The sequence below is a fragment of the Neolamprologus brichardi genome, chromosome 3, assembly GCF_056152115.1.
Source record: "Neolamprologus brichardi isolate AB-2024 chromosome 3, ASM5615211v1, whole genome shotgun sequence".
In the NCBI taxonomy this organism is placed as follows: Eukaryota; Metazoa; Chordata; class Actinopteri; order Cichliformes; family Cichlidae; genus Neolamprologus; species Neolamprologus brichardi.
Genome location: NC_142106.1, coordinates 5,611,371 through 5,621,035, shown reverse-complemented (window position 1 = coordinate 5,621,035; position 9,665 = coordinate 5,611,371). Strand labels below are relative to the sequence as shown.

General features: G+C 44.3%; 1 protein-coding gene across 1 annotated transcript in view; it reads left to right on the top strand.

Annotated features, from left to right (window-relative positions):
• Positions 1-9,665, top strand: part of LOC102779340 (protein NLRC3-like) — a 334,346-nt gene that overhangs the window by 134,558 nt on the left and 190,123 nt on the right. The gene's annotated exons all lie outside the window — the stretch shown is intronic.

Here is a 9,665-nt window from a genome sequence, read left to right as displayed (position 1 = left end):
TCCAGCTCATCTGGGGGAACACCAAGGCGTTCCCAGGCCAGCCGAGAGATATAATCACAGAATAAACTAGAAAATAATAATAACAAACTCAAAGCGCTGGGTCACCGACCCAGGACCATGACAGTACCCCCCCCTCAAGGGCTGGCTCCAGACAGCCCAACAGAAACACAAACCCCCCCCCAAAACCAAAAAACGGAGAACGAGAGAAGTCCAAAAAGGCCCAGACGGACAAGTTCAGGGGGCCGACCTGGAGGCCGACAGTGCCAGAGGCCAAAAAAGTTCAGTTCCGGGGGCCGACCGTGTGAAAGGCAGCGGCAGTGGGGCAGGTCTGGAGGCCGGCCACGCAGTAGGCAGTGGCGTGGAAACAGTTCTGGGGGCCGACCACGGTGACGAAGATGCCCAACATGCGGCCTGGCAGATGACCGACGATGTCGAGGCGGCAGTTTGGGACCTGAAGGTGGCGTGGCCCCCGCAACACCAGGCGAGGAGGATGCTGAGGCCGGACCAGACGAGACGGAAGCTGAGGCCGGACCAGACGAGACGGAAGCTGAGGCCGGACCGGGCGAAGCTGATGCAGAGGCCGGACTGGGCGAGGCAGAAGCAGAGGCCGGACCGGGCGAGGCAGAGGCAGAGGCCGGACTGGGCGAGGCAGAAGCAGAGGCCGGACCGGGCGAGGCAGAGGCCAGACCGGGCAAAGCTGAGGCAGAGGCCGGACCGGGCGAGGCAGAAGCAGAGGCCGGACCGGGCGAGGCAGAAGCAGAGGCCGGACTGGGCGAGGCTGAGGCAGAGGCCGGACCGGGCGAGGGTGGAGGCGCTGAAGCTGGACCAGGCGACGGCGTGGGTGGAGGCGCTGAAGCTGGACCAGGCGACGGCGTGGGTGGAGGCGCTGAAGCTGGACCAGGCGACGGCGAGGATGGAGACGCGGAGGCTGCAGCTGGCGAGGATGAAGCCGTGGAGGCTGCAGCTGGCGAGGATGAAGCCGCGGAGGCTGCAGCTGGCGAGGATGGAGCGGCAGTCGGCGAGGATGATGAGGCTGCAGCTGGCGGCTGGACGGGCTCCTCAGGCCCTCCAGCTGACGAGGCAGGAAGCTGGACGGGCTCCTCGGGCCCTCCAGCTGACGAGGCAGGAAGCTGGACGGGCTCCTCGGGCCCTCCAGCTGACGAGGCCGGAAGCTGGACGGGCTCCTCGGGCCCCCCAGCGAAAACAGTCCCAGAACCAGTGGGCACTGGAGCCCCTGGCACACACAGAACAGAACCAGCAGGTGCAGGGACCTCTGGCAGAGACAGGACAGAACCAGCAGGTGCAGAGACCTCTGGCAGAGACAGGACAGAACCAGCAGGTGCGGGAACCTCTGGCAGAGACGGAACAGAACCAGCAGGTGCGGGGACCTCTGGCAGAGACAGAACAGAACCAGCAGGCTCACGGGCCTCTGGCAGGGACAGATCAGACTGCAGATGCACAGAGCACCGACCCTGCTCAGGCAGCAACAGCCGGATGCAGTCCTCAGCTGGGTTCTTAGCGTCCAGGGGTCCAGAGTCAGCTGAGGGCTGTAATTTAACCTCTGGTGAGGCCCTGGAGCAAGTAACAGTCTCTAAACTAGCCAGCTGTTGAGGAACAATTGCCTTTTTAACATGTTTGTCTCTCTGCAAAAAATACGTACTAGAAAAAGAGTCCAAAACGGGAGGCACAGACGCAGCCTCCCGTACAGAGGGAGTCGGTGAAGACGGAGCTGGCATAGATGACCGGGCTAGTGGGGATACCGGGGGCCGAGCTGAATGCTGCTGTCCAGCTAAACGAGCTTGCGGCTATGCAGCTAAACGAGCTTGCGGCTGTGCGGCTAAACGAGCTTGCGGCTGTGCGGCTAAACGAGCTAAGGACAGCTGAGCAGGAGAATGAACAGGCAACCAGCAGTTCTCCTTGTCATCTGCTGCACAAAACAAAGCCCCTGAATAAACCGTCCCACAGTCCAAAACAGAAAAAGGGTCCTTCTCACTCACCACAGCCTGCAGTGCTATAGTCCTAATATCCGACTGTGGGGTGACGCGCCGACGGCGCGATCATCGCCTCCTCCCTGCGGATGGCTCCGGCGGGCCGGGCAAAACCTCCGGCGGGCCGGGCAAAACCTCCGGCGGGAGAAGCTGACGTGGCTGTTCCGGGGCGGCCGTAGTCCGCTGCTGCTGGACAAAGTCTGTGGATTCCCGAGCTTGCACCACCTCCCGGGCTTTATGCAGGTTGCGAATTAAGTCCGAAAGTCCCTTGAACCGACAGAGGTAGGAATTTCCTTCCAGGATCGCCTCGATGGCTTTTAACCCCACCACTTTCGCCCTTGCGTTGGTGGTGTGGGTTACCCAGTCCATCAGGCGTTGGATGCGTGCGAGGTCGCTCTCCCCAGACAAAGCTGCTGGATCCATCTTGTGGTCGCGTCATACTGTCACGGCTGGGGCGGCAGTCGTGTGGAGGGTGAGAAAGGAGGATCCAATGGCAGACAATAGTGGAGGTGCAAGTGGGTTTTATTTACAGTGCAAATAACAGAAGTGAGGGCAGGACAGAACATAAACCTAAACTGGGTGAAACTAACAAACAAACCTGGAACATAAGGTCAGCGGGAGAAACTCGGAGATAGCAGATGAGGACGGCAGAAGAGAGAGACGTAGAGAAACCTAGGGAATGAACACAGACGACGCGACGAGAAGCACAGGCAGACACCAACTATAAATACACACACCAGGTAATCAGGAAATGGCACACAGGAGGGGACACAGCTGCAACTAATGGGCATAACGAGACACAGACCTACAAAGTAAAACAGGAAACACACAGACTGTTTTACAACACAAAACTCGGGGACCTGTACAGAGCACAGAGGGAGACACAGGTAGGGAAAATAAACACTACAAACCCCAACAACCAATACAAAAACAGAATAAACTAGAAAATAATAATAACAAACTCAAAGCGCTGGGTCACCGACCCAGGACCATGACATATATAAAGTTTCTAATAAGCAAAATGACCAGATCTAACATATGGCAGGGATTATATGTAACACAATGTTTCTTATGATTCAACTGTGGAATTTAACTGAATTCCTTAGAAGGACAAACTGTATTACTTTATTCTCAAGTATAAGGCCAACCTAAACTTTAACCATTTAACAGGCCACTAATCTGGATTATAGCTTTCACAACAAAACTTGTTTTTAAACACATTTTTTAACAAAATAAATACTATTGTTATTATTATTATTTAAAATGTAATAAAACAGAAAAGTTGGTTAAATATAAAAGCAGTTTGCTTATATTGTTAAAGAAAGGCTAGATTTGACATTAATAGATGCCACAGATGTTCAAAACCTGACACAAAGCATGAAAAAACATAGACATCTCCGAAAACGTTGGAGCATTTTTGCAAATATGTGATGTCTTGATAAATCGAACAAATGTTTGAACTTTACACAGCTACATTCTCGGCTGAAAATATCTTAAAAGTTTATTTTGTGACCCAGAAAAAGTAATATTTAAAGGTTTTTTAGCTGCGCTCCTCCGCCATTGCTGCGCTTACAAGTACACAGGCTCCGACAACCGCGGCCGAAAAATGCGATCCTCCTTTTCCCCAGACTACCCTTTCTGGGTCACAAAATAACCTTTTAAGATATTTTCAGGCGAGAATGTAGCTGTGTAATGCTCAAATATCTACTTAATTTATCAAAATATCACATATTTGCAAAAGTGCTTCCACGTTTTCGGAGAGCTCTGTTATCCACCAGCGGGATAGCTGAGCGGGAGGTCAGGGCTTGATAGAGTCCGCGAGCACAGCTAACTCGTGGCGTATCGTTTTCAACCCCCCTATGGTCTTTTGCTACTCAGGTTAAACATGATATATATAGCTACTTAGTTATGGCTATGGATTGAAACTACACCCCACCCCTAACGGCTGCACCTCCCGAAGAATTTTGTCTGGGCTCTTATCTCACTTTTTTATTTCAAACAATCAACGGAAAATTTTACTGACATAGTTTTATGTAAGGTTTTTAAGGCTGTGGTTTTAATTTTTAAGTAACACGAGCCGAGCGGCAGCAGCACCGCTAGGCTAACACTAACTGGCTAGCAAGATTATAAACCTGGTGCTAAACTAAGAGAAGCTACAAAATCAGTTTGAATAAGAGTAAACATTTATTCACCAAGTCAGTGTATCAGGTAAATATCCACAGCAATGACAACAATAATATCTTGAGCTGACGCTTCTCCAGGTTTACTCACGAAAATTTTATTGGCAAGGTCTGAAACATTTAAGCCTAAACTAGGGCTGCACTTTCACCACATCACACAATGTGATAACAGCCCAAAACCTTGCTGATCCTAACTGTATACTGAAGATTGAGGCCTTTTTGTTAAATGTAAGTACCTTAAATCTATAACCAAGCAGTTTGAGTACATCGGGGTTGTATTGAGATACTTTATTAATCCCAGAGGAAACAATGAGGTCACAGTTGCTCCAAGGAAGTAAAAACAAACTAACACACTACATAAAACTGTGACAAAGTGGTAGGCTTGAACTTATTCACCACTTGTCCCTTAAAAATATTTCTAATTTATTTCATGTTATTTTACAGTTGGTTATAATGCTTTAGTTTAGACATTGCTGGTGTAACTTTGCTCTGCATACCATCCTCAGTTTGTTTGTAGTAGCATCATATTACAGTTTACAGCCATGCATACGCTTTTAAAACAAATACTACTCAACCATCAGGTGATTTGAATTTTCTTCTGTTGACAGGTAAATTTATGGTACATTATGTTTGTTTCTTGCTTTGGCTACACACTCCTTTGTTTGTCCCTTTGTTCTAGGCCTAAATCCAAAACAGATGTGTGCGAGGGGCTGACCAAGCACTTCCTGTTTATATAAGGACATGATACAAGGCTCGCAAAATTTCAAAATCTCTGGTAGCCCTTCGGGCAGGCATTCTTCAGTTTTTGGTAGCCCAAAATAAATTTAAGTAGCCCGAATAAAAAAGAAAGCAATTTTTTTATGTTTTGCAAAATCAAAACAAAAATTAATCAAAAAAATTGTTAAAATAAAAATCACAACAACTGTATAAAAATTACAACCATCAACTCAAATACTTGGTTCTAATTGAACAGAAATTTCTATGAACTTGTAAGAACTGTGTAGAACATGAATCAGTCTGTGTCAGATCCTGAATCTGAAATTTTCACTGAAGTCACGGGTAAGAAGTAAGTGGAACCAAGATCTAGGCTATTTGTTTTTTGAAGTTTGCAAAGACTGCTAAATTTTGCCATTGGTAGTTCACTCTTTGCAACATAGCACGCTGTTCTAAACAGATTTTTCATGAGTTCTTGTTGTGCTTGGTTTATTTTTAGTATGTGTTTTGCAATTGCTGTTTGTTCTGGGAAAGATACTGCTGACTGGGCAATAATGCATTTCTTGCATTTCTCATGGGTTCTGATGGGGTCTTTCTTAAAATGACTGGTCCCAGTAACAAAGGCGCTTGTCGACTCAGAAATCAAATGAAACTCACAACACACCTGTCAGAACATCATGTTATTTAGCTCGTCATATTCCAGCCACAGAAATTCTTTTGTCCATGAAACCAAAAAAGCTGCACTTTCTTTTTGCCTCATAGACTGATTTGTCATAACTTTTCCGTTTTGTGGTAGGCTTTTCTTTGGCTGCCCCTTCTTCACCCTGACCTGTCTTATTTGGCTCAGCAGAACTAAAATACCAGCGTAAATCCTACTGCTTTTACACACGTACTTACATAACGGTCAGCGATTCTTTGCGCACTCAACCTCTCACATATTTAAGCTTGCTGCGAGAGATTTCACTTGTCGCATTTGACTAATAAGCTAATGAGTGATAAGACGAAGTCAGAGGAATTGGTGCGCAATTAATCGTCACTCACCAATCAGTGCTGGTGAGTGACGCACCTTTCGCACGATCGCAAAATGAAAGTGAAAGCAAAACACAAGCGCAAATTCAAACGCGATTTCAATATGTCACATATTGACAGTGGCTCATCGATGCCAATGACATAATTACTCAGCTACATTGGCGAAAGAATGCAAAAGCATAGACATATATTTTCCTTCCTACGATAGCCCGACGGGCAGGGCTGAGTTAGATTTTGGTAGCCTGACTGGAGAAATCGCTAGCCCGACGTCCCGGGGCTAGTGATTTTGCTAACCGTGTGATATCTTCGATTGCATCCCTGGATACAACCAAATGAAGGGTTTTTCCTTTTGTGTAGTATTGTTTATTTTCCTTAAAGTAAGCTTTTGAGTTGTACTGTATGCAGTGTTTTACTTTTCAAACCATTTACCTGTATTATTGAGTTTGTCAAATGGATGGTACCGGTCCGTGAGTCGTTTGGTACTGGGCCACGAGAGTTGAAGCTCAGGTGTGAAAGTTATGGTTTTCAGGGTTTTTATCGGTTTTCAGCGTTATTTTGTTATCGTTTTTATCATTAACTCAGTTTTCCTGGGTCTTTTCACGTGTGTTATCAATAAATTTTTCGGTACCGGTACTACTTTTATTTTGTTGTATTTATCCACGACACCTTAACGGCCGGTCTGTGAAAATATTGTCGGGCATTAAGGAAGTGGTTCAAACTTTGCCGCGAGCTATGACAGCAATATAAACCCCTCTTGTGGAGCAAGACCAGGTGAGCCATCAAATGCCATGATAATACAGCATGCTGTAATGTTACTAAATGATATAACAATTAGTGATGGGATTTCCGGCTCTTTTTAGAGAACCGGCTCTTTCGGCTCCGAACCGGCTCTTCAGGTTGTTTTGTTGTTTAATTAATTTATTATTAACAATAATATAAAATTATGCACAAAAGGAATTACTAATGTAAAAAAAAAAGTGGTTTTATTTATATATGTTTATATATAAATATATGCGGTGACCCCTAGAGACAAAACACGTACAAACTCCAAAACACATTTCTAGCATGAACTGAACTTCCAAAAAGAGCTACTGTTAAGGGTTCAAATATTGAGAGGGATACAGGAGGAATTCCAAAATAACAACACTGATCCGGCTGGGTGGAGTCAAACGATGATTTTAATGAACACACGTGTGGGAGATGAACACTGTACGCAGACAGCATCGATCTCACTCGAACAATACACTAACAGTTATTTTATATCATCAGGGACATTTATGACGCCCCCTCATGCATCATCACATGCATAAGTTTCAAAACCACAAATGTTCTGTTGACAACTTGTGACACAATAAAAAGAACATCATCTCCGTCTGCACGGCAGGTGCTTCCTGTCGCTGCCGGACGCCTGCTTATCGTCTGGAACATCAGCAGCAGTTCTGCAACAAACTGTTCTTTTGCAGGCACAATTTTGCAGTCACAAACAAAATATGATTAACCTCTCACCTATAAATGAGTCTATCTAGTGTGTGTGTGTCAACCTGAAATGCACTCAGTTTCACCTCTCACCTCACCAGCTAAACCTTGTAACCTTTCCACCAGACCAGAGGCTCATCGTTATGTGTAATAACCTAACTGAAACTATATCTGTAATATGTTGAATAAATGTTTTAATCAAGAACCTCTACTAAAAGCGTAATCAAAAGATATAAATGAATAAATAACCTGGTTATTCAAATAGCATCCTCCCAACAGCTCCTCAAAGTAACTCACACTTAGACTCTGCTTTAGTTTCACTTTCACAAGCACGCTCTGCAAAAGCCTGCGCTTCCTGTCTACTTTGGCACAGAGTGTACTCAGAGTTAGGCCTTATAATGCAATGTAATCTACATATAAACATTTAAGATTATGAAAAGCATTCAAAAGCATTTAAGATTATAGATTTAACTCAACAGTTTAAAGTGGTTATAACTGCACCTGTAATAAAGGCTAATTGGGTGCCAATATGATTAAACATCTGAATACAATATCAATGCTGTAGATTATGTTATTAATGTTATTAATGCAATGGTAATGATGATGACCATGAACAATAGCAGTAAAATATTTCTCTGATCTCCACACTACCTAGATCACTTAAATTACACAATTGAAAGCATGAAAGCGTATGTGTATTGTTTGTGTATTTATACACAAGCATTCATATATATTAAAATAATTTTTTTTAAAAAGTTCATTTACCTGTTACTACCACACACCAAATCTGGTTGTTGGTATTTCCTGGCTTGTGTAGCCACTAGGTAACAAAGCTCAACACTGCCCCTAGCATCCTGAAGTACTTCTGTTGTCTTTTGTACGTGATTTGAAGTTTGTATGTGCTTTGTCTGTAGGGGCCACCGTAAATATACTTTTATTTATTCACTCCACATAAAATGTAATAAATAAATCATATAATACAAAAACCAACTATTCACATTTCAACTTTTAACTATTTAAATTTTCAGCTTTTTCCTTTTACAAATTTAAAGTGAAACAACACAAAACACTGCAAACCACAACACAATTAAACATAAATTATTATGTGAAAACAAAAAGAAGATGCATATTCTCTGTCATATGGACCTGCATGAATAAACTTTCTGAATCCTTTATCATCTGCAACTGAAAATAGTTGTGGATGATTACTATACCTTTCTAATGTGACGGTGTTGTCCCTGGTCTGTTCATGTGCTACTCAGGCTATGTCCACACGTACCTGGGTATTTTTGAAAACGCAGATTTTTCTATGCGCTTGCACCTTTCGTCCACACGTAAACGGCGTTTTCGGTCACTGAAAACAGAGATTTTTAAAAACTCCGGCCAGGGTGGATATTTTTTAAAACTCAGTTTTTGCATTTACGTGTGGACGAGAAAAACGGAGAAAACGCAGCGTCAAAGGTGTGCCCATTTTTTGACATCACACTGTGCGCTACGTTATTGTTTCGGTGAAATGAATTTCTACAATGGCGGACGAAGACAAAATACTGTTACTGTTAATTTTACTCTCTGCAGTGTTTAAATGCTTACATATACACACACACAGTTACTGTCCCTCCACACATACGACTCAGTTCTGCTTCTATGCCCCATCTTTGTTTACTTTTTCCCACCCAGGCTTATTGCCTTCTGATTGGCCAACATTTCTACATGGATAGGAATATAGCGCCAACTGCTGCTTCGGCATGTTCCTTTTGGCTTTTATGTGTGGACGGGATTTTTTTTATAAATGAAAACGGAAAATCTTCGTTTTCAAAAATACCCGTGTACGTGTGGACGTAGCCTCAGTGTAACTACCGCCTCTCCCCCCTCTTCCCAGCGTAAAGCACAAGGCTCGCATGCTGAGTGAAGCGAAAAAAAAGTGAGAGAGAGAGAGGGTAAGAGAAAGAAAAAAACCCCACGGCTCGCGATAAGGAGCCGGCTCGCGTCGTTCACGTCAAAGATCCAGCTCTAAGAGCCATTTCGTTTGCAACCGACCCATCACTAATAACAACATTATACAACTGTAATCAGTTATGTGTGTGATATTTATATTTGTGCTTTCCTCAGGAGAACAATCTCAAATAGATGAAGACCTGGTTAGCATGGTGATTGAGGACTCCCAGCCATTTAGCATTGTGGAGGACAAAGGATTTAAAAGATTTGTTAAATCATTAAATCCTAGCTATGTTCTCCCCACTAAAAGGTCATAAAAGCAGTGAAAATGTAGTTTTTACAG